At 46.2% G+C, this 26,691-nt stretch overlaps 1 long non-coding RNA gene across 1 annotated transcript; it reads left to right on the forward strand.

Moving 5' to 3' along the window:
* The first annotated feature begins 22,158 nt into the window (after positions 1-22,158).
* On the forward strand, positions 22,159-26,689 carry LOC132813713 (uncharacterized). Its single transcript, XR_009644147.1, has 3 exons — positions 22,159-22,382; positions 26,010-26,092; positions 26,505-26,689. It is a non-coding gene; the product is annotated as an uncharacterized LOC132813713 (long non-coding RNA).
* The last annotated feature ends 2 nt before the right edge of the window (positions 26,690-26,691 follow it).

Here is a 26,691-nt window from a genome sequence, read left to right on the forward strand (position 1 = left end):
TCTCTGTCGCTCTCTCTCTCGCACCCTCTTTCTCTCTCTCTGTCTCGCCCCCTCCCACACTCGCCCTTTCCCCCCCACACTCGCTCTCGCTACCCTCCCTCTCTCTCGCCCCCTCCCTCTGTCTCTCAACCCCCTCCCTGTCCCTTTCGCCCCCTTCCTCCCTCTATCTCGGCCCCTCCCTCCCTCTGTCTCTCGCCCCCCCCTCCCTCTCTCTCTGTCGCCTCCCCTCTCTCTCTCTCTCTGAATCCTCTCTCTCTCTCTCTCTCTTGCTCTTCCCTCCCTCACGCACTCTCGCTCTCTCTCTTTCGCCCCCTCCCTCTCTCTCTCACCCCCCACTCTCTTTTGCCCCTCTCTCTCGTCCCCTAGCTCTCTCTCTTCACCCTCCCACTCTCTATCGCCCCCTCCCTCCGTCTCTCTCTCTCCTACCCCTCCTCCCTCTTTCTCCTGCCCCCTCTCACTCTCTCGCCCCCTCCCTATCTCTCTCGCCCCTCTCTCTCGCCCCCTACCTCTCTATCTCGCCCCTCCCTCTCTATCTGACACCCATCCCTCTCTCTATCTCGCACCCCTCTCCCTCTCTCGCCCCCTCCCTCCCTCTCAATCGTCCCCCTCGCACTCTCTCTCCCCTCCCCTTTCTCTTTCTCTCTCCCCATCCCTCTCTCTCTCGCACCCTCCCTCTCTCTCTTGCACCCTCCCTCTCTCTCTCGCCCCCTCCCCCTCTCTCTCTCGCCATCTCTCTCTCACTCTCTCTCTCACACTCTCACACTCTGTGTGTCTCTCTCTCTCACTCTCTCTCGCCCCCTCCCTCTCTCTGTCTCTCGCCCCTGCCAACTCACCCTTGTCCTCCTCCCTCTCTCTCTCTCGACCCCTCCCTCTCTCTTTCTCGACCCCTCCCTCTCTCTCTCTCTCTCTCTCGCCCCTTCCCTCTATCTCTCGCCCCCTCCCTCACTCTTTTGCCCCCTTCCTCTTTCTCTCGCCCGGCCCACTCCCTCTCTCTCTCATCCGCCGCCTCCCTCTTTCTCTCGCCCCTCTCCCTCTCTCTCACCCTCTCACACACCCCTCTCTCATTCGTGCCTTTCCTCTCTCTCTCTCTCCCCCTCTCTCTCTCTCACCTCCCTCTCTCGACCCTCCCTCTCTTTGCACCTCTATCTCTCTCTTCCCTCCTCTATCTCACTCCAACCACCCAGCTTTCTCTTGCCCCCTCCTCCCTACCCCTGTCTCTCTGTCGCCCCCCTGATTCTCTCTCACTGCCATGTCTTTTTCTCTCTCTCTCTCGCCTCCCCTAACCCTCTCGCCCCCTTTCTTTCTCTCATCGCGCCTCTCTCTTTCTCTCTTGCCTTCTCCCTCACCCCTCTCTCAGTCTCACTCTCTCTCTCTCTCTCGCCCCCCTCTCTCTCATTGTATCATCCCGTGTGTGTGTGTCTCTCTCGCTTTCTCCCTCACCCTATTGCTCTCTCTCTTTCTCTCTCCCCCTTCTCGCTCTCCACCTCCCGCGGTGTCTCTCTGCTCCCACCTCCCTCTCTTTTCCATTGACTGAATCTCTCTTCCTCCTGTCCTTCCTTCCCTCTCTCTCTCTGACATACTCTGTCTCCCTGGTCCTTCCCTCTCCGTCTGACCCAGAGACTGGGGATGTTTGAGGGTGAGGCTGCATGTGGGAGGTGGGGAAAATGGGGTAGAGATGGAATTGTGGGAGGGAAACTGCGACGGCATGAGAGAGAGAGAGGGGGAGAGGGAAAGTGGAGGCAGGTGGAGAAACCGGGGTTGGCGTGTGTGTGTGTGTGAGAGAGAGGGGGATGAGGAGAGGGTTGAGAAAGAGTGTGTGTGCTGAAAGAGAGAGAGAGAGAGAGAATTCAGGAGGAAGAGTAGGGGAGAGGTAATGGGGAGGCCAGGTTGGAGTCGAGAGGGAGTTAACCCCAGCTCCTGAGCTCAGGGCGCGGTGCCCTCCCCTCCCCTTCCCTGAGGACCAGGACTTGGGGCTGAGTCTGTCTCTCTCCAGCTCAGCTTCTCCAACACAAAGACACACAACAACATCGGTCCCTCTGCTGCTCGGCACGCTGTAATCAGCATTTTTATTGGTTACAAATGGAAGTGATGGATACAGTCAGTGGGATGGTGCCTTTTCTCACTGGCCCCTGAGTTGTGAGAAACATTGAAATGTTTCCCTGTAACCCCCCTGTGGGATAAGGAGGGACAAACCAGCGCTCCCCTCAGTCTGTTACCATAGCGACAGGCTGCTCCATCGCTGAAACACTGAACTGAAATGAGAAAATCCCGGATGGTGTGATTAATGAGGGAATTTGATGGATGGATGGATTTGGGTGAAGGGATATTTCAGCACATTCTTCAGCTGCTGCCTGAACTTAGTCTGGGTCACGGCATAAATCGCGGTGTTTGTGCAGCAACTGAGGAGCTGCAGCATGAAGCCCAATTCCTGCACAAAGCGATGGAGATACACAGGGGTATACACAATCCGCCACATCCGTCTCCATATAGAATACAGCATTAATGTTGACCATAACAGGATGAAATTGGCCGAGATCACAAACAGTAAAATGATGGATTTTTTTCGGTTTCTCATTTCTGTGTCAGACTGAGCGTCCCCATTGGTGTGAGCGCGGAGTCTCCTGCGGGCTCTGCTGGTCACTAAAATGTGTCTGACGGTGAGAACATTGAGCAGCAGAATCAGGAGAAATGGGACACCCGGGGTTAGAATGTGGTGGAGGAACTCGATTGTGACCCAGACACTGGAGAATAGAACAGCGACTGTTACATCACAAAACCAGGGGGCGTTCCACAGCCAATACCGAGCCGTGAGCATAAAATACCAGAAAATGTTCTTTAAACAGCTCAGCACAGTCACTGCTCCCAGAACCACAGCCGCCGTTTTCTCACTGCAATATTTACTTTTCAGCTTCTGGCAACAAATGGCCACAAACCGATCAAAGGTGAAAGTGACGGTGAACCAGACAGAGCAGTCAGTGGCTGCATAAAGCAGGACGGCGTGGATATTACACACGGGGACGGAGTACAGGAAATAAAACTGTTCCCGATAAACAATGGGAATGTGTCTCAGGATCAGGTCGAGGATAATGACCAGGAGATCCGCCGCTGCCATGGCCCCCAGGTAACGTCTGACACATGGAGACAATCCACAATCTTTATAAAGCAGGACGTAGATGGTCACTACGTTAACTGTGAGGAAGGAAAACAAACCCATTATCCATCAGCCTGGAGGCAAAGGGACCCGTTTGATCGGGGACCCAGTGAGATTTTCAAATGTGTCCCTGTATTCAGGGATTTATTAAAATAATTGGAGCTGGAAAAACAAATGGGAAGGTCGGAATTACTGACAAAAATGTGACATAAACCACAAGAAACCCTCCCTCCCCAAACACACAGAGACACATCCATAAGGACAGATGGTTTCTAGAACATTCCCACACACTCGATCACTCGAGAGCAGACACAGGTCACTCCTTCCCAGTTCCTAATACGGAGGGTGGGAATGTTGCTGTCCTGAAGGATTCTCTCCCAGTTTCCTGAAGACAAACGGAGTTTGGGAATTTCTGTATTTTGGTCTAAATTGTGGTCGATCCTGTGTCGTGGAGAAATGTAAACGCAGGGAAAACGTATTCACTCCTTTAACTGCCTGAGGGGCCTTCGGAACAGTGTCTCCTTCTCCCTGGAACGGGATCTCTTCCCTCGGGATCTTATCGTTTGTTCAATTCACTGACGTCCGGCCGTTCACAAACAAACAACGTCAGGGACAGAACGTTCCGGGGAATGTCAGTTATAGAATGTCAGGGGCAGAACGTTCCGGGGAATGTCAGTTATAGAATGTCGGGGACAGAACGTTCCGGGGAATGTCAGTTATAGAATGTCAGGGACAGAACGTTCCGAGGAATGGCAGTTATAGAATGTTGGGGACAGAACGTTCCGGGGAATGTCAGTTATAGAATGTCGGGGACAGAACGTTCCGGGGAATGTCAGTTATAGAATGTCAGGGACAGAACGTTCCGGGGAATGTCAGTTATAGAATGTCAGGGACAGAACGTTCCGGGGAGCTCCGTGACCTGTCCATCACCTTTCCCCCATCCACCCCACCAACATGATGTACTGTGCACAGGCTACATATCCATCCAGCACGGGGAGCTGCACTGACCACATCATTGTATTATCTATAAACCTCAGCCAGACAGTCTGACCAGCACAGAGAATGTGTAGTGATCACCCGTGAATTAAGCTGTAACCCAGGAGCAGTTATCCTGCTGGCATGTAGGGCTGTGTACCCCACCCCAGTGCATTGATCTGTAACCCAGGAGCAGTTACCCTCCCAGCATGTAGGACTGTGTCCCCCACCCCAGTGCATTGATTAGATTACTTACAGTGTGGAAACAGGCCCTTCAGCCCAACAAGTCCACACTGACCCGCCAAAGTGCAACCCACCCATACCCCTACATTTACCCCTTACCTAACACTACGGGCAATTTAGCATGGCCAATTCACCTGACCCGCACATCTTTGGACTGTGGGAGGAAACCGGAGCACCCGGAGGAAACCCACGGGGAGAACGTGCAAACTCCACACAGTCAATCGCCTGAGGCATGAATTGAACACGGGTCTATGGCGCTGTGAGGCAGCAGTGCTAACCACTGTGCCGCCGTGCGGCCCCAGGAATAGAAGGATCATCCACACGAGGCTGTGCTAATTTCTTGGTGCTATCGTGTTGAACTCACCTCATTAACTACCCATGGTGTCCCTCTCATTCAATACTAGCCCGATTCTCCCACCCATCATGCGTGCCCCTGGGTATTCTGTGACCCCTGGCACTGGTGCCACAGCGGTCCTGGTGGATGGGCTAGTACAGAGGGTGACCATTCTCTTCCCAGAGGGAGCCACACCACCAGACCCACTGAGCATGGTCTGAGCTCCCCACCCAGCTCAGTGCAGTATCTGCGGTCTGCAGAAATGTCTAGCAACACAGGACAAGCATCAATAACCTTCCCCGCTCTGTCAGGATAAGGGTCACTGTATTCTCTCTGCTCACTGTATATCTGTTATGGCACCTTCCCCCCACCCCCCTCCACACCCCACGACTCTCTCTCTCTCCCCCCCACTCTTCCGCTCTCTCTCCCCCTCTCTCTCACTCCCTCCCTCCACTTTACCCCTCACACTAATAACACTTCATGGATACAACCCTGTGGACTGACTCCATCCGAACCCCTCCCCATGTCCCCCATGTACACCGGCACTAACAGCAGGGCCACCCACTCCCACCCTCCCTTTCTCCCATTCCAGGAGAAACAGCTTGCAGTCGGACCGAAAGGGCCAAGCCGGGTGGTGGGGTGCTCGATATCCATTCCCTCACCCCCTCATCTCGCCAAGTGGGGAGGACCCTGGTACGACCCTGGAAGCCTCATGTGGGGATTCTGAAACATCCACGTCCCACCGACCGAGTAAGGAGCAATGTTCAGTGAAGGGCAACTCTCACTTTAAACCCACTGGCAGCTCCGTTTCCCCCGGCACAACTTAGAAGCCGTGGCCCTGATGCCATCTCCCTTCTGTGTCGAGCTGGTACAAATGGAATCCCCACGGTCTCGGGGGGCAGGAGGGTGGGCTCACAACACATCGTCACCACCACCTCCCAGGAAGGGAGCACGGAGGCTCCCTCCCTCACCTCCCCCTGTAAACAGCTCAGATACTGAAACTAATCTGTGAGAGTTCCTGCTCTCCCCACTTGTCCTGACATCTTCAACAATCTGTGCTCATACACGCAGCGCTCTCTGTTCCTGCAGCCCCTTTATAATGGCACAGCCTGTTTTAAACTGTCTTTCTTTATCTTTCATACCAAAGTGCATCACCTCACACTGCTCTGCATTGATCCCCGTCTACCAGCGTGTCACTGTCCTGTTGGAGTTCCACACTGTCCTCCATAGACTTTACAATCTTGCAGGTTTGGTACCATTTACAAACATTGAGATTGTCACAGTGTCACAGTCCCCATGAAACAACTGAAATCCTGCCCCACACACAGGAGTGTGAGCAAGTGAAATACTGATATATTCCCAAGGACAGAATCGAATAATGACATACTGTCAATGGAATAACAAAAGTCCTAACACATACGAGACAGAGTAGATGAAATATTGACAAACCACAGAGCAAGAGAAATCCGGATAGGTTCCACTTATCTATATTCATCAGGGTATAATGGGATGAAGGTGAAAGTGTGTACTGTACCTTTAAGCGAGGGTGAATGCTGCTCTGAACTGAGAGCTTACAAGTCCCTGTGATATGAGAGGATGGCAGACCCAGAAACAGTATATTGCTGTAGAGCTGGGTCGGGTTATAAGCAGTTAAGAGATAGAGGGTCTCTTTCAGTTCACTTTCAGTGTTAAAAACTACATTGTTGTTTTTATTTAAACAGTGGAATTTGGGAGTTCTCTGTCACTCATATTTCAACAGTTTATGAGGCGAATTGAGCATTTATTTATGTTTAGTTTAAATTACCAGAAGAGCTCAATGTTGTGTCCTAACAATTGCTGTGTGTGTATCTGTGTGTCTCTGTGTGGGGCAGGTCTGGCAGTCTCTGTGGTGCTGAAAGTGATGCAATGCCTCCCTCTGCTGGCCTCCCACGCCACTGCACAGGCATTGGCAGAGGGTGAAAACCAACAGGGATTCATTCAGAGAGAGGGAGGGAGAGGTCAGCTGCTCACAGCACCATCCAAACTGATGTCTTATCCATGTACTGATCTAAATGTCCTTTAAACGTTGTAACTGTACCTGTTTTCACGACATGCTCTGCAAGTTCATTCCACACACAAGCCAGCTTCTGTCTAAAATAATTACCTTTCCTGACTTTTGTAAATCTTTGATCCTCGCACGTTAAAATATCCCTCCGTTTTGAATCCCTAACTCTAGGGAAAAGACATCAGCCCTACAGCTTATCTGTACCCCTCATCACTTTATAAACCTCTGCAAACTTACCCCTCCATCTCATACTCTCCAGTGAAAAATGTCCCAGCCTATTCAGCCTCTCCTTATAGCTCAATCCCTCCATTTCCAGCAACATCCAGGTTAAACTCTTCTGAACCCTCTCCAGCTTAATAATATCAAGGTCAATAATATCAAAGTGAATAGTCAAGGTATTTTATAAGGGTAGTGGAGACCAAAACTAGAGGACATAGTTGTAAGAGGGGAAACATTTAAAAGTGACCTAAGGGCAGCTTTTTCACCCAGAGGGTGGTGTGCCTATGGAATGAGGGGCAGGATGTCCAGACTGGACACAGTATTCCAGAAGAGGTCTCACCAATGTCCTGTACAACCACAACATGACGTCCCAATTCCGATACTCAAAGGTCTGACCATTGAAGATAAGTGTGTTAAACACCTTCTTAACCACATTATCTATATGAGATGCAACTTTTAAAGAATTATACCTGATGGCCGAGGTCTCTGTTCTACAACACTGCCAAAGGCCCTACGTTTAATTGTGTAAGTCCTACTCTTGTTTGATTTACCAAATCCAATACCTCGCATTAATCCAAACTAAACTCCATCTGCCACGCCTCGGCCAGTGAGTGATATTACCACCTCCTCACCTTCCTCGTTTAATTTTAAAATGCCCCTCCCTCTCCAGGAGGCCTGCACACTCCGGCCTTGATTTTCACAAAGACCCTGAGCTTGGTTTGCCTTGTGTGGTTAGAGGGAGGAGGGACGGATTGCAGACACAGTCAGTGGGGAGGAGAGGCTGGACAGTAATCAGCGGCCTGGTATCATTTCATGGTTTTAGGCAGAGGGCAGACACACGTGAGAGTGGGGTTATACTGATCGGTGTTTTGGGACCAGAAATTATGGTCTTTCCCTGTGTCTGGTGTTCAGTAATAAATATCTATTTGAGACCCTTCATTGGGCAGAGTGTGTCTGCAGGATTTCTTTCCCTAATATTGCAGACTACAGATAATAGCGATTAAAGATGTTCATAGTTAATTTCGATCTTGCACTTGTTTAACAAAACAAAATGTTTTGTGTAGCTCAGTAATGGTAACCTGATTATAATAAATCCACACCGAGCTGAATGCTGCCCCTTAAAATGTGACCCAAAATCTGGGTATAGTAGTGTAGTGGGTAGTGTCCCTGCCTCTGAGCCATGGCTCTGGGTTTGATTCTAATTCCTGACATTGTGTGGTAGTGTTCCTAGCTCTGGACCAGAAGGTGTGGATTCATGTCCTGCCTGTTGCAGAGGTATGTCACAGCATGTCATAACAGACTGATGAACAAACACACAGGAGAATAATGTTACAGCTTTATGGGTATTGCCGAGTGGTGCTCGTGTCCCTACCTCCGGGCACAAAGGTCTAGGTGTAAATCCCACAGAAGTGTCTCCTAATATATCTGAACAAACTGATCAAACTGGTTTTAGAATTGTGACTTGATGGAGAAAGAACAGGTGTCGGTGTTGAATTTCAGCATTTATCCCGGGATTATTGAAAGTACAGCCATTCGTGTTGATTGAAGTCACATTTCACAGCAGTAAAGGTTTATAAAATCAGAACGGTCATGGATAGGGTTTGTAGTCAAGGTTTTTCCCCGGGTTAGGGGAATCCAAAACTAGAGGACATTGTTGGAAAGTGAGAGGGCAAAGATTTTGAAGAGGCCTAAGGGGCACCTTTACACACAGAGGGTGGTGTGTGTATGGAATGAGCTGCCAGAGGAAGTGGTGGAGGCTGGTACAACTCCATCATGTAAAAGGCATCTGGATGCTGACAGACCTGCTGAGCTTTTCCAGCAATTTCTGTATTTGTTAAAACATTCATTTTAACACAGGTATCTGTGTCAGCTATCTGGATACAGAATTGGCTGGCCAGCAGAAGACAGCGAGCGGTAGTGGAAGGAAAATATTCTGCCCAGAAGTCAGTGGTGAGTGGTGTTCCACAGGGTTCTGTCCTTGGGCCTCTACTGTTTATAATTTTTATTAATGACTTGGATGAGGGGATTGAAGGATGGGTCAGCAAGTTTGCAGATGACACGAAGGTTGGAGGTGTCGTTCACAGTATAGAGGGCTATTGTAGGCTGCAGCTGGACATTGACAGGATGCGGAGATGGGCTGAGAGGTGGCAGATGGAGTTCAACCTGGATAAATGCGATGTGATGCATTTTGAAGGTCGAATTTGAAAGCTGGATTAAGGATAGGATTCTTGGCAGTGTGGAGGAACAGAGAGATCTTGGGGTGCAGATACACAGATCCCTTAAAATGGCCACCCAAGTGGACAGGGTTGTTCAGAAAGCATATGGTGTTTTGGCTTTCATTAACAGGGGGATTGAGTTTAAGAGTCGTGAGATCTTGTTGCAGCTCTATAAAACTTTGGTTAGACCGCACTTGGAATACTGCATCCAGTTCTGGTCGCCCTATTATAGGAAAGGCGTGGATGCTTTGGAGAGGGTTCAGAGGAGGTTTACCAGGATGCTGCCTGGACTGGAGGGCTTATCTTATGAGGAGATGTTGATTGATCTCGGATTTTTTTTCATTGGAGAAAAGGAGGAGGAGAGGGGACCTAATTGAGGTATTCAAGATTATGAGAGGCATAGATAGAGTTGATAGCCATAGACTATTTCCCAGGGCAGAAATGGCTAACACGAGGGGTCATAGTTTTAAGCTGGATGGAGGAAAGTATTCAGGGGATGTCAGAGGCGGGTTCTTTACACAGAGAGTTGTGAGAGCATGGAATGCGTTGCCAGCAGCAGTTGTGGAAGCGAGGTCATTGGGGACATTTAAGAGACTGCTGGACATGCATATGGTCACAGAAATTTGAGGGTGCATACATGAGGATCAATGGTCGGCACAACATGGTGGGCTGAAGGGCCTGTTCTGTGCTGGACTGTTCTATGTTCTATGTATTCTGAATACATTAAACATTTTTTTTAATGACGCAGGGACATATAAACATATCTTCAAATCGACCGAGACCATTTTCTGCTCAGGGTATGGCTCTGTGTATGACAGCAGCAATGATGCACCGACATGGAACAGGGAATGTGATGGAGACATAGTTTGGACAATGTACAAGGAAACCTCACATGGTCCAGTTTGGGAGAGAATGACATTATTGTGTGATTCAACTCAGAGAGGGAGAAAATGTCATCTGCCCGAGAAGAAATGGCCTATTGCACTCTCTCTCCTTCATTATTCCTCATCACAGTAACGTGTACGAGCTAAAACAAAACTCTACTGTCATCATTACCATTCTTATTTTTATAGAATCCCTGCAGTGTGGAAACAAGCCCTTCGGCCCAACAAGTACATACCAACCTTCCAATGACTAACCTTCCCATGCCCTTACAGTTACAACTGACTAGTGCACCTAAAGTAGAAATCGCTGAACTCTATGGACTATTTGACCAATCCACTTGAATTATAAAGCTTTGAGCTGTGGGAGGAAACGGGAGCACCCATCAGAAGCTCACGCAGACAAGGGGAGAAGATGCAAACTCCACACAGTCTCCCGAGGCTGGAATTGAACTCATGTCCCTGACGCTGTGAGACAACAGTACGAACTACTGAGCTACTGTGCTCACCTGGAACATCCGGGCTGCCTAGAACAGAGAACAAAGAACATAGAAAAATACAGCGCAGTACAGGCCCTTTGTCCCTCGATGTTGCGCTGATCCAAGCCCACCTAACCTACACTAGCCCACTGTCCTCCATATGCCTATCCAATGCCCATTTAAATGCCCATAAAGAGGGAGAGTCCACCACTGTTACTGGCAGGGCATTCCATGAACTCATGGCTCGCTGAGTAAAGAATCTTCCCCTAACATCTGTCCTATAATTACCTCCCCTTAATTTAATTTAAAGCTATGCCCCCTCGTAATAGCTGACTCCATACGTGGAAAAAGGTATTCATTGTGAACCCTATCTAAACCCCAATCATCTTGTACACCTCTATCAAGTCACCCCTAAACCTTCTTTTCTCCAATGAAAACAGCCCCAAGTGCCTCCGTCTTTCCTCATACGATCTTCCTACCATACCAGGCAACATCCTGGTAAACCTCCTCTGCAGCCGTTCCAGTGCACATCCTTCCTATAGTTTGGCGACCAAAACTGCACACAATACTCCAGATGCGGCCGCACCAGAGTCTTATACAACTGCAACATGACCTCAGGACTCCGGAACTCAATTCCTCTGCCAATAAAGCCAGTACGCCATATGCCTTATTCACAGAACTATTTACCTGGGTGGCAACTTTCAGAGATCTGTGTACATGGACACCAAGATCCCTCTGCACATCCACACTACCATGTATCCGACCATTAGCCCAGTACCCCATCTTCTTGTTACTCTTACCAAAGTGAATCACTTCACACTTAGCTACATTGAACTCCATTTGCCACCTTTCTGCCCAGCAGTGCAGCTTACCTATATCCCGCTGTAACCTGCCACATCCTTCCTCACTGTCAACAACTCCACCGACTTCCGTATCATCCGCAAACTTGCTCACCCAACTTTCTAGCCCCTCCTCCAGGTCATTTATAAAAATGACAAACAGCAATGGTCCCAAAACAGATCCTTGCGGAACACCACTAGTAACTGCACTCCAACATGAAACTTTACCATCAACTACTACCCTCTGACTTCTTCCAGCCAGCCAATTCCTAATCCAAACCTCCAACGCACCCTCAATGCCACACCTCCGCATTTTTTGCAGTAGCCTACCATGGGGAACCTTATCAAATGCCTTACTAAAATCCATATACACCACATCTACTGCTTTACCCTCTTCCACCTCCTTAGTCACCTTCTCAAAGAATTCAATAACAGTTGTGAGGCACGACCTGCACTTCACAAAACCATGCTGACTATCCTTGATCACATTATTCCTATCCAGATGTTCATAAATCCTATACCTTACAATCCTCTCTATGACTTTGCCCACAACAGAAGTGAGACTCACCAGCCTATAGTTACTATGGTTATCCCTACTCCCCTTCTTGAACAAGAGAACCACATTTGCTATCCTTCAGTCTTCTGGCACTATTCCTGTAGACAACGACGACATAAAAATCAAGGCCAATGGCTCCGCAATCTCCTCCCTTGCTTCCCAGAGAATCCTAGGATAAATGCCATCAGGCCCAGGGGACTTATCTATTTTCACCCTTTGCAGAATTTCCAACACCTCTTCCCTACATACCTCAAAGCCATCCATCCAACTGTGACTCAATATTCACATCGGCAACAACGTCCAGTTCCTAATGCAAAGGGAATTGAGCCAAATCCAACTCTCCCAGGATAAATTCCCATTGCTAGCAGCTGTGTGAGTAGAATATCCTCAGAAGCGTAATAACATTTTGGACAATCTCTCAATTTTTCCTTTAGTCATTAGCTACGCTAATATTTGAACAAGGTTCTTTCAACGTGAAATTGCAGAGATTTTGTTGTGTTTGTGTGTGTGTGTGTGTGTGTGTGTGTCAGTGTTTTTAGAAAGGGAAATATCGATTCTTTATTTGAAATACCAAGCAGTTTGCCATTCATCATTCCATCATAGCTGGAGTAACATTGCTCTGGATCATAAACATGTTGTTTTAGCAGATTAAAGAAACTAGCCTGACTTGTTCCTAAAACTGACCCTGACCCAGTCTGAGACCGATATCATCGGCCATATCACCGACCTGGTTACATTTAACATTTGTTGTGAGCAGTGGAGGAGTGGGATTGGAAAAGGAAACAGTGACCCAAAAATGCCGGGAACTATAGACCGGTGAGCCTGATGTCGATGGTGGGTGAGTTGTTGGAGGGGATTCTGAGGGATAGCATTTACATACATTTGGGAAGGCAAGGTCTGATCGGGGTAGTCAACGTAGGTTTCTGCATGGGAAATCATGTCTCATTAATTTGGTTGTGTTTTATGAGGAGGTGTCAAAGAAGATTGATGAAGGCAGTTTGGTAGGCATTGTCAATATGGACCTCAGCAAGGTGTTCATAACATTCCGATCGGTAGGCAGATTAGTAAGGTTCGGTCACATGGGATACAGAAGAAGCTCGTCACAATTGGCTTGAAGGAAGAGGGATATTTTTCAGACTGGAGGCTTGTGAGCAGCAGTGTGCTGTAAGAATCAGGACTGAGTTCACTGCATTTCATCATTTATGTAAAGGATTTAGATGTGAATATTGGGACCATAGTTAGTAAGTTTACTGATTAAATCAGAAAGGTGGTGTAGTAGATTATCTCAGAGTACAACAAGACAACAAATAGATGGGACAAAGGGGCAAGGAGTGACAGATGAAGTTTGATTTAGATAAATACGAGGTTACACATTTTGTGAAGGCAAATCAGGTCAGGAATTATACACTTAATGGTAAGGGCCTGGTGAGTGAAGTGAAACAAATAGACATAGGGCTGCAGGTACATTGTTCCTTGAAAGTGGAGTCGAATGCATGCAGTGCTGTACAGAACGCATTTTATAAATTTGCCTTAATCAGTCAGAGCATTGAGTATAGGAGTTGTGGTGGCATGTTGTATCTGTACAGGATGTTGGTGAGGCCACTTTAAGAATACTGCGTACAACTCGGTTGTCTGCAGAAAAGATTGACACGGATGTTCCAGGACTGGAGGTTTGAGCTTTAGGGAGAAGTTGATTAGTTTGAGGTGTTTCCCCCTGGAGTGTCAGAGGCTGAGGGGTGACATTATAGAGGTTTATAAAATCCTCAGGGGCATGGATATTCTGAACAGCCATGTTCTGGTCGCCAGATTCAGGGAGCCCAGAACAGGAGAGCATTGGTTGGAGGGAAGAGGACGAATGATTCAGAAGGGACCTGAAGTTAAATGTTTCACACAGAGAGTGGTGTGTGTACATAAAGTGCTGTCAGAGGAAGTGGTGAAGGCGTTTACAATCGCACATTTAAAAAGTATCTGAAAGAGAAAGGATATTGGCCAAATGTTGGCAAATGGGACTGGATTAGATTTGATATCTGATCGGAGTGAACAGATTGGACTAACGGGTCTGTTTCCGTTCTGAATGACCCTGATTCTATAAGAGGATGACGAAAAATTCTGGAAGTAACTTTCAAATCAGAATCCTTTTCACTGGAAGTTTATTATGCCTCTATGTTCACATTGATTGAAAGTTGCGTTACTGAAATATTTGACAGAGAACTGAGTCATGGATAATGGGACGCAGACAGTAAAGTGGGGCTGAGACCACACCCTGATCAGCCACAATCTTAGTGCCTGGTGGAGAAGGTTCAACGCATCTAATGACTCATTCCTGTCCCTCAATCCCGTGTTCCTGTGTTCCATTCAGCCCATTAAACCTGTTTGGCAGGAGCATTTAGAGGCTACTTACTTCTATAACCTGGTGCACAGAAACAGAGGAGATCATTCGGCCCTTCAAGACTGTCCCACACGCTTTGAGGTGATTTGAGAAATGTAATTGTAAAACCCAGGCTGGGTATGAAAGAGGCCCCTCATCTCTCTGTACAGAGCTTCCCCTCTCTGAAACTTGTGCTCCATTTGTTGGTCATGTTGTAGACCCAAATTTACTGTGAATACAGCCCCCATACCTCACCCAGCGATGGCTCACAAAATCCTCTGATCTCCCTGACGGCAACATTCAATAACAGCATTCATGAAAATATCACCTACTAACTTTCCAATAACAGAATGGGAGAACATCAGACACAGGGGCAGGTTGTTCACTCCCCAAGCCTGCCTTGCCTTTCACTAAGATCATGACTGATCTGCTGTCGGTCTCAAATCCTCTTTCATCCCCAATTCTTCATCGCCACCAACTCTCTGATGTTCAATATGGGTTCACACGCCGACTGCACAATAACGTGGGGAGAGTTAATTTAGGCATATAAACTATTAGGAAAGTCACATTAGACTGATGAATGGACTCTCTAAGTTCAAATAATGCTGATCTTGTTCATGTTGATCTTGTCTAGTGCACGTCCTGTTCAGTGTAACCTGTGTGCCTTACTCTGTCCAAGTCGATTTCCACCCTATGATCTGTCTGGCCATGTTTACTATGATCTTCCTCCACTGCTCATAAATAAAGTGTTTCCCTGTACTGAGGTACACGTGACAATAAATCAAACCAACCAATCCTTGGTAAAGTATGGAATTTCTCTCCCTATCAATGTCTCTTTTGGAAATAAGTGATCGCTGCCACTCCTCATGTTTAACGTCACCGTTTCTTCTTCTCTCACAGCTGTACTGATTAAACACTCAGCTTCTTCACTCTATCCTCGTGATACCATCACCCGTGTCTGTGATAAGGAGATCATTACTTACAAAGGAGATCAAGTCCGTAGAGAGTGTCCCAACCACTCGCAGCAAGGCCCTAAAACAGCAGGAAGATGGCATTACTTATGTACTTGAGTCATCTTACAATGAAGGACAGCCGACCATTGACTGCACCCATTACTTACACAGGGTTTGATTCGGAGCTGTCAGCATAGACTTGTGAGTGGGAGATCATGCTTCCCAAATTTGTTAGAGTTCGTTGATGAAGTGACCAAGAAGGTTGATGAGTGCCGAGCGGTAACCATAGTCTCTATGGATATCAGGCTGCTCTGAAGAATTACATCATGTGGAATGCTGGGGAACTGACCAATTGGATGCACAGTTGGCTTGATGGTAGGAAGCAGAGGGTTTAGTGGAAGGATGCTTGTCAGGCTGGAGCATGTGTCCATTGCTGTTTGTTTTCTAAGAATTGTTTGAGAATGTACAAGGTATGATTAGTCAGTTTACAGATGACACTAAAATAAGTTAACATGATCAGTGAGGAAGTTTATCAGAAATTGCAGCAGGACCTTAATCAGGCGGGGAAGTGGGCCGAGAAATGGCAAATGGAATTTAATATAGATGCGTGAGGTCTTGCATTTTGGAAACTCAACTCAAAGTAGGAGTTGCACGGCGAATGGGAGGGCCTTAAGGGGTGTAGTGGGCAGTGAGACTTTGGTGTTCAGGAGCATGGTTCTCTGAGAGTGGAGTCACATGTAGACAGGGCAGTGAAGAAGGCATTTGGCACACTGACCTTCATCAGGCCGGACATTGAGTATGGAAGTTGGGAATTTATGTTGCAGTTATACCGGACTTTGGTAAGGCCGCACTTGGTGTATTCTGTTCAGGTTTTGTCACTTTTCTATAGGGAGCATTTTATGAAATTAGAAAGAGTGCAGAATAAATTCCCATGGACATTGCCAGGACCCAATGGTCTGAGTTATAGGAAGAGGTTAGACAAGCTAGGACCTTTTCTATAGAGTGTAGGAGACTGAGGGGGGACCTTATAGAGCTGCATAATATCATGAGGGGCATGGATAGGGTTAATGCTCTCAGGTGTAGAGAATCGAGGATGAGATGGGGTCAATTTAAGGTTAAAGGGGAAGGAATAAAAGGGAAACTGAGGGGCCACTTCTTTACACAGAGGCTGGTACGTGGATGAGCTGCCAGCAGATGTGGTTGAGATGAATACATTAACAACATCTCAAAAGCATTTGGATAAATATGTGAATGAAAAGAATTAGAAGGATGTGGGCTGAAAATGTGTTGCTGGAAAAGTGCAGCAGGTCAGGCAGCATCCAAGGAGCAGGAGAGTCGACGTTTCGGGCATGAGCCCTTCTTCAGGAATGAGGAAAGTGTGTCCAGCAGGCTAAGATAACAGGTAGGGAGGAAGGACTTGGGGGGCATTGGAAATGCGATAGGTGGAAGGAGATCAAGGTGAGGGTGATAGGCCATAATGGGTGTGGGGGCAGAGAGATCAGGAAAAAGATTACAGGTTAGGAAGGCGGTGCTGAGTTCGAGGGATTTGACTGAGACAAGGTGCGGGGAGGGGAAATGAGGAAACTGGAGAAATCTGTATTCATCCCTTATGGTTGGAGGGTTCATAGGCAGAAGATGAGGCGCTCTTCCTCCAGCCGTCGTGTTGCTATGGTCTGGCGATGGAGGAGTCCAAGGACCTGCATCTCCTTGGTGGAGTGGGCGGGGGAGTTGAAGTGTTGAGCCACAGGGTGGTTGGATTGGTTTTGTCCCGGTGTCCCAGAGGTGTTGCCTGAAACGTTCCGCAAGTAGGTGGAACTCCTCCATCTCCAGACCATAGCAAACGATGGCTGGAGGAAGAGCGCCTCTCCACCAAGGTCATGCAGATCTTTGGACTCCTCCATCTCCACAATTAATCAGAACCCACGTGAAAGGTTCTTCGAATGCAGGAATTGGCAACAAAGGTGCTGGTTTTATTACTGCCTGTGACTTACCTACCATTTGGCACTGACAATGTCACTCACTCTCACTGATACTCCCCCAATCCTGATTTGGCACTCCAATGTGATGTTTCTCTCCCCAACCTTAATTTCTGCCCCAATTCCACACATTATCACGCTCTTGAGTAACATGTCAGAAAGAGTGAAAATCCTTCCATCTCTTGCTATTAGGGACTGAGAGAAAGTGAGGATTGTAAACAATGGAGATCAGAGTTCAAAAGTGTGGGCTGGAAAAGCACAGCAGATCAGGCAGTATCTGGGAGGCAGGAGAGTTGACGTTTCAGGCACAAGCACTTCATCAGATAAGAGGGGGTAAGGAAGGGGAAAGGGGGCTGAGAAATAAATAAGAGGGTGGGGGTGGAGCTGGGTGGAAGGTAGCTTGCAAGGCGATAAGTAGATGCAGGTGGGGTGTGATGGTGATAGGTCGGGGAGGAGGGTGAAGTGGATAGGTGGTAGGACAGCTGGAACCCTTAAACTATACCGCATCAACATCGACTTCACCAATTTCCAAATCTCTCCTCCCACAACCTTATGCCAGATCCAACCATTCAAATTAGCACCGCCCTCTTGAACTGTCTTAATTGTCCATCGTCCTTCCCACCTATCTACTCGACCCTCTGCTCTGACATATCACTATCACTCCCACCAACATCTTCCTATCGCCCTCCCAGTGACCCTCCCGCGAGTCCAGCTCCTACCCTCCTATTTATCTTTCAGCCCCCTTGTCCCCGCTTCACATTCCTGACGATGGGTTTATACCTGATATGTAGATTGTCGAGCTCTTCAGACGCTGCCTGATCTATTATGCTTTTCTAGCAGCTCACTTCTCAACTATTAGCGACAGAGCAGACCCAGTATCTCAAAGTTATAATTTATTGACCTCCCCCGCACCCCCCCCCTCACCTTCTGAGTAAACTTTATCCACAGAGGCGAATTCTTTATAGAGCCCAGTCACTGACTCTGTACCTAGGCTGTGCACTCTCCTACAGCTCCTTGGAGACTTGGGGTCTTCTTTAACAGTTTCACTAATGCCACTGGCCTAGCCTCTTCTACCACATCTTTTCCCAAAGTATCTTCCTTCCACCCCCAGCACAGTGTGTCCCAGCTTACTGCAGTGAAAGCTCCTTTTCCCAGTGCCTTTCTTAAACCATCGGCACTGTAATGGTATGTGTTTCACCCCCTAATAGTGAGAACACCATAGGCCTTTCACCTCCTTTCAACCCCCTTGGGCATCCTTTTTCACCTATAGTAAACTATTGTGCACTACTGTTCGCTTTGTAGTGTGTGATCTCCCATCCTCCCAGTTTCTATCCTTCACAGATGAAAATCCTCCCAGAAGCTAAATTTCATCTCATGCACCAATGCATGTTTGCCTGCCATTTCTGCCGCGCTTCTCACTTCTTGAAATTTCTATTCATTCACATGAATTTTTACCATCTCTGGAAGTGAGTCTTTAAACTCCTCCAGTAGAATAATCTCCCTTCGAGCCTCACAGGTCTTATCCATTTTTAACGCCAGCACCCATCTATCAAAATGACTGTGTTTAATTCTTTTAAACTCAACATAAGCCTGACCTAGTTCCGTCTCTATATTTCTCAATCTCTGCCTACATTCTTCTAGTACCAATTCATAACCAATCAAAATAGCCAGTTTGATAATCTGCATAATCTCTTGACCCCTCATCTGCCAGTGCTGCAAATACCTCACTCCTGTGCCCACCAGCGTAGTCTGAATGAGCATTGCCCACAAGTTCACTGGACACACCATCTGCTGAGCCATTTTGTTTTTCAAATACAATAAAAACATATATTGACATTTTTCTCACCGAAATATGACAATGTATTATAATAGCTGCATGCATCCCTTCATCTCTATCCTGTTAATTTAACTTTCTTGTCTAATTCCCAACTTCCGAATTTCAAATTCTCTCTCTCTTTTCCTCTCTTTCCCTTTCCCTTTGTTCTCTCTCTGTTTCAGTCCCTATTTTCACCTTCTAACTCCAGTTGCCAGATTTGCAATTTAAGTTTCTTTCTAACCCTACTGCAGTTGCCTGTTTCTCGGACACACCAAAGTGCTTGACCATCTCCGTTACAATGTCAGCTTCCCTTTTGTCCCTGGTTAGACCCAATTCCAACCTATTTGCTAATTATAAACATATTCCTTGCTCTGACTTTGTAAACTTCCTTGGCAAATTTGGGAACCTCTTTAGTAATGTTAAAAAAAACAATTCTTTCATTTTTACTTTAACCAACCACAAGTTAACAAAATTAAATGAATTTTCCTAACGGTTTTATGTGAAGATCCAGGTCACTAATTGCAATGTATTGGAATCTGCTGGGGCCTTTTGTACCACAAATCTGTTCAAGTCTGTCCAAGTCCCCAGCAAGGCCCCAAACTGTTACGACATCAATGTCGAACCCCTCTGTTAATTAAAACAACACACCCAGAAAAGCTCACCTCACATCATAATCTGTTAAAACGTGGGTGACAGAGAACTCCTAAATTCCACTAATTAACGAAAAATAACAACTTATATGTATGCAAGTTAGCTTGCTGAGCATGAATATTTGTTTTCAGACGTTTCGTCACCAGGTGACATCATCAGTGAGAGTCTCCGCTGAAGCGCTGGTGGTATGTCCCGTCTCTCTATTTATAGGTTTTTCTTTTTTACGGTGGGTGATGTCATTCCCGTTTTTTTTATTACAAGAGGAGGTAGGTAGGATCCAAACTGATGTATTTATTGATGGACTTCTGGTTAGAATGCCATTCCTCTGAGAACGTCCTTGCGTGTCTTAGTATGTGCGTGTGTTGTTCCAGTCAAAGTGATGCCCTTCTCTGTTTGTATTATAGAATATAGTGACAGTGGAGAGCCGTTTACTGGGAACTGAATAGTTAGGCATGGTGCAGAAGTTTGTTGACTCTGAAATTGCATAAGGTTGGCATCACTGACACTACAGAATCATGGTCAGGGAGAAGAACAGAGGGAAACACGTTCACTTCGAACACAGAAGATGGCATTATGGAAAGGAGGAGATTCGGATTAGTACCTTAAATGGATTGAGTTTATGCAACAATTTGGAGGCGTGGCACCAAGGAAAGACTTCCAGCAGAATGAGAATATGAAAATGGAAGTCTTTCCGCATCATAAACCAGAGTAGGTCACTGAATGCAGGGCTGATGGGTGAGTGGGTCTCGGTGTGAAATGGGTAACAGTCAGTAGAATTGAATTGTAAATATTGAGGCTTAAACTGGGTTATCATCTGATGATGTAGATCACAGCAGCAGAAGAAGCAGAATTATTTTCAATGACAATCTGTAACTTTTTCCTCATGATAATTCACCAGTCTACCATTGCCCTCAAGCCGATCCATGGGTCAGTGACGAGTGTGGGTAAACATGCCAGGGTCGGAATCACGTGCACCTAAACCTGATGACAACACATTAATGCGACCACACTTGACTGGTTACACTCCAAGCAGCAGGACTAACATCTGATGCAGAGGGAGAAATGATCCCAAGACTAACAAATCAGATCTAAGCTCTGTCGGCCTGTCAAATCCATGCATAAAAGCCGATGGATCATTAAACAACTTACTGGAAGAGAGGACTCCAAAAATATTCGCATCCAAAATAATGGAACAGCCCTGTACGTCAGTGTAAAAGATGCAGTACCTGCACCATCTTTAGCCAGAAGTGTTGAGTCGATTATCCACCTCACCCTCGCCATGATGCCCACAGAATCACAGATGGCAGTCACCAACCAATTCAATTCACTGCACGTTACATGAAAAAAATAGCTGGACACAGTAGATACGACAAAGGCAGTGGGTCCTGACACCATTCCTGCAATAGGACTGAAGACTTGTGCTGCTCAACAAGCCGTGTCCCTGGGGAATCTGTTTCCTTCCAGCTCCAACTCTGACATCACTCTGAGTAATGTGGAAAATTACTCAACTCTGTCCAATCCGCTAAGAGGAGGATTACTGCAATCTGACTATTTACTAGTCCTCCAGTCCCATCACGACAGTTAAATGGGTGGGAGTTCTATTTGACAGAGCTGTCAAGCAGCACAGAAATAATCTGCTCAGTGTGGTTTCCGATAGGTTTCCATGTGGAGATGGTGCTGTTGTGGAAAAGTCACTGGATTACTAATGCAGACCAGGCTAATGCGCTGTTAGCTAGTGCAAATTAAAAACAATAAAGAAAATATCAAGACCTAAACTCTGGTGTCAGTAATAGTGATTTTGTGTGCAATATCAATTGTAAATATCGATTTCCTTCCCCAACGTACTTTCAGGAAGTGAGTCTCCCGTGCTTTCCTGGTCTGGCCTAAAAGTGACTCCAGACACACAGACATGTGATAAACTCTTCAATGGTCTCTCAATCGGCCAAGCAAGACACTTAATTATATCAAACTGCACTAAGGTCTTAAAGGATGAACCTATAATGAACACCAGGCCCCAGCCTCGTTATTAGAAAAGGGAATGGGAAACACAATCCTGTCGATCCTGCAGAGACCTCCTTCCAAACAGCTGAGAACTTGTGACAATATTTGCAGACCTTTCCCACACACTGCACAGAAACATTGTGACAGGAGTAGGTCATACAACATATTCAGCTTTCCCTGTGCTAGTTAATGGCCGAACATCTCCTCAGTGCAGTTTTCCCCATACAATATTCATATCCCTTAATATGTTTAAACATTGTGAAATATAAAAAGAGAACTTCTGTAGTGCCTTCAGCCCATCAGTTTTGCTCCTCCAAAAAATATACAAGCAGTTCTCCGGTAACACGTGTTGATTAAATACAATTTGGCTGCAATATGATTCGTGTATCTTTTCTCTAAAGTGTATTCCCATTCACTGTGACGCGATTCCTTGCCGGGAAGCAGCTGAACAGCAAAACCCAGCCTTGGATCCTCTCTCTGCAAAATGTACAAACAATGTGTTCAGCTAAAACAGGAATGCAATGTGCTCACGAAGCCTTGAAACTGAGCCTGAAACTGGAAATTGTAGACTACATTTAGAAAGACCTTTATTCCAAACTGTGGAGAGAATCTTGAGGAGACCTGGAATTCCCCATCGGCATCACGTGGTCAGTCAGCCACCACGTGCTTTCTGGTGAAAGGTACAGTGCTCCAGTGAGTGACTGCAGTGTGAAAGTGTTACATTTACAGCACTGTTCCATTACAACATGTGATTCAAAGATCTATTTAGACTGTCCTAGTGTGTGTGTTCGACCAAATTTAATTTTTAGTTTTTACTGATATTTTTGGGTGTTCGCCCCTTACTCTCTTTTTTCCATAGACCCTATTATTAATATTGCACGATTTTCGACAACACAGTGTTGCACAGAAACAGAGCTACCGCGTTATTGGAGAACAACCTGGACTGATAGCTGATCTTCCATCTTCACACCGTACTCCTGCTCTCTCCCTATCCCTTTAGTTTCCAGAAGTCCTTATTTATATTCAGCGTCATGACTTCCACAGCCTGATCTGGGAGAGAGTACCCCTGGTTCGCCAGTCTCTGAGTGCAGGCATTTATTCTCACCTCAATGCAAAGCGGCCCGTCTGTACCTGATACTGTGGCCCCTTGCTTTAGACATCCGAGCCAGGGGAATTACCATCCCTGCTTCCAATCTGTCTCGCCAATCAGAGTGTGATATATTTCACAGAGATCTCCACTCATTTTCCTAAACCTAATGGAACACAAGTCCAGTCCCTCCCAAACTCAGATCCCATAACAAGTCTGTCATCCCAGAGATTAGTCTGCTCATTCTTTGCTGCTCTCTCTCAATGTCAGGTTTGTCCTCTATTCGGAACAGAGACCAAAACTGCACACCATGCTGCACAATGTTCGAGATGGGGTCTCACCAAGGCCCTGTACAGCTGCAGTAAGATACTCTTACTCCTGTACTCAAATCCCCCTGAAAAAAAGGTGAATATAGAATTTATCTTCCTTCCTACTTACTGCTCCTGAAATATTGCTTTCAGTGACTGGTGTACAGGGAGATCCAGAATCTTTAAAATGTTACAGCTCCCCATTTGCTGGGTCTATATACACTGGTCAGCGTGCCAATGCCATTCCCAGTATTGACTCCTGGATTCAGAACTCACTGCCCTACATGGACTCGGAGGGCTGCACAGAAATAAACAAAAATGCAGCTTAAGTTCCTTTATAGAGCAACATTGTTCAACCACTCCCTTTTCAAATGATAGGCTGTCATTCTATTGTTCCCATCAATGTACACAGCATCTCATCTCTCCCATGCTCTCCATCCGCCACATATTTGCCCAGTCATTTCACTTGTCTCAGTCACCTTGGAGCTTTTTTACATCCTCCTCACCACTCACAAGCTGACATTGTTTCGTGCTGTCAGCAAACTTGGGAATATTGCATTTGAGACACTCGACCAAATTTTTGATGTGTATTGGCAATAGCTGGCGCCCAAGCCACGATCCTTGCTGTATACTCCTAGCCTTGCATTAAAAAACGTTGTTTTATTCCTACTCACTGTTTCCTGCCAGCTCTGTCCTTCGAGAACCATGTCCATGTATTAGCCCCAGTCCCACAGGATTCAAATTTGCACAATAGGCTTGGGGCTTTATCAAAACTCTTTCTGAAATTCCACTCGTATTGCATTGATAGCTTCTACATAATTTTGCTAAAAGTCACTTTCTCAAGTATGATTCCTATTTCATGAATCTCTGTTGACTTTGTCAATGCCCATTAATTTCATTCCAATACTTTCTCTAAACTGTTTAGTTGATAATTTAATTCTATTCCCTTATTCTCACCAGACTAAAGTTCCCTCGTATTGCTAGGAAGTTTTCTTTTTTGTTTTGCTTTCTTCTGTGAAGGCATAACTGAAGTATTTGACCCATGGTTCTGCTATTACCGGGCCCTCAATTATCTGGGATCAAACTGTAGGAAAGCTGCACATTTTCCCCCCTAATTTTGCCATTGACATATTTTCAGAAAATATTACAAGTTCTGCGTAAAAACTTTGTTAAGATATTCTTCAGAATCCTATCAATTCCTATTTTAAGGTACTCAGTGATTGGCCTTCCACAGCCATACAATCACAGAAGCAAAGACTCTGTGCTATCAGAAATACAACACGGTCTACATTAGACCCACTTCGCGACACAATATCCGTAGCCTTGAATCTTAAGGCATTTCAAGTGCACTACCATGTATTTTCTAATGGTTTTGAGATTACCATGACAACGCGCCTCTCAAGAAAAACATTTCAGACCCCAACACACTCTGGGTGAAAAGCAATCCTCACTAAACTCCAAACCCTTCACTTTAAAAGTGTGGCCCTTTGACTAAAAGGAACAATTGCTGTCCATCCACACTGCCCATTCTCCTCATAATCCTATCCTTCAGAATCACGTCCCCCTCAGCCTCCTCTTCTCCAAACTAAACAACCCAAACTTATCCAGCCTCCCTCCATAGCTGATGTGCTCAATCCCAGGGAACATCCTGGTCAATCTTCTTTGCACCACGCCCCCCCCCACCCCACCCAGTGCAATCACATCCTTCCTGTACTGTGATTCCCAGAACTACACACAGTATTCCACCTTGGCATCACCAAAGTTGCCCATAGCTCTTATAATCTGTGCCTCAATGAATCAAGGTTATGTTTACAGTCCCCTATGGTTTTCCAAATTGTGTATTAGCTGCAAATGTGTTGCTGGTCAAAGCACAGCAGGTTAGGCAGCATCTCAGGAATAGAGAATTCGACGTTTCGAGCATAAGCCCTTCATCAGGAATTGTGTATTAACCTGTACATCACATTCAGGGATGTGTGGAGAAGCATCCTCTGACGTTCCTAGTGTGCTACCATTCATTGAGTCCTCCCCTGTCTGGTTCCTTCTTCCAAAGTGTATCACCTCATATTTATCAGGGTTATATTCCATCTGCCATTGACCTTCCCAGCTGACCATTCCATCTGTATCTTCCTGTAACTTAAGGCCTTCCTCCTCACTGCCAACTAACCAGCCAATCTGCGTATCAAACACAAACTTACTTATCACACTCGCCACCTCTCGTCCATATTCACAGCTACATCATTTACGAGTACCACAAATATTAAAGTGGAAAATCACACAACATCGGGTTAGAATCCAACAGGTTTGTTCAGAGGCACTAGTTTTCGAAGCGCTATTTCTTCATCAGGTGATTGTGCGCTTTGATGAAGAAGCAGCACTTCGAAAGCTAGTGCCGCCGAATAAACCTGTTGGACTATAATCTGTTGTTATGCGATTTTTAGCATTGTCCACCCAGTCCAACACCAGCACATCAGAATCACAAATAATAAGGGACACAGCACTGATCCCTGTAGTGCACCATTGGACACTGGCCTCCAGTCACACAAGGAGTCAACCACCACCTTGTGTCTCCTACCACTAAACTTCATTTGGATGCAATTTGGCAAGTCACTAATGAGTCCGACCTGTTCCCTGGTTATTCTGATGCCGCTGTACACACTTGTAGAATATATGGAAATTCTCCCTAATCTTGCCCTGGCTGCAGGTTTCCATGCCCCTCTGTTAATTAGTCCCCTACGCCTGCAGTATTTCCTCCTTATTGCAGTCTTAAACGGTCTGTCCTTTATCCTGCCATTATTTCCCTTGATTGTGTATTAGGCAGCTGGAGAAACATCCTGTTAATTTCCAACTTGTCACATGTTTTGTTAATTTTGTACATTTCACAGTGACCTATCTCTCATTCTTTGAAACTGTAGAGAACACAGGCCGCGTTTCCTCATCACGCAATCTCGCCAACTGAGGGATTAATCCGGAGAATGTCCACTGAACTTCCTCTGTGGTCAGTATATTCTTTCGCAGATTTGGTGACTTTACATCTATATTCTGACTCCCTGAAAGGAAGGCAATCCAAACTTTAACTTACCACTTGCATATATTCCTCCAAACGCCCTTCACATTCATTGCATTTACAAACCCATTGAGTGCGTTCTTATAGAAAGCCTTCTGATAATCTAAAATATGCCAATGTACTGGTTACCCATTATCTATGCTGTAAGAATCAACTTCAAACAATTCCAAGGCTTGTCAAGCATGATTTCCCTTTCAGACATGCATATTGATTATCTCCAATGTTGCTGTTAATTTCTAAATAACGAATATCACATCCTATATAATAGACTCCAACAGTTTCCCCACAAATATCAAGTTAATTGGTCTGCAGTTCTCTACACTATCTCTTCTTCCCTTTGTAGATGCTTGGATCACTACCGTTCATCTATAGTGCTTGGATCCAGACTATGCAGAATGCACTTCGTAATAGAACACAGTCATTGACAGTGCAACTAATACTTCTATTAGTGGTTTATTTCTGAAGATTTTGGTATGAAGTACATCTGGTTTGTCAAGTTAGCAAAGCTCATTCCAGCTGTATGTTCAAGT

Source organism: Hemiscyllium ocellatum, unplaced genomic scaffold (genome assembly GCF_020745735.1).
Source record: "Hemiscyllium ocellatum isolate sHemOce1 unplaced genomic scaffold, sHemOce1.pat.X.cur. scaffold_447_pat_ctg1, whole genome shotgun sequence".
NCBI lineage: Eukaryota > Metazoa > Chordata > Chondrichthyes > Orectolobiformes > Hemiscylliidae > Hemiscyllium > Hemiscyllium ocellatum.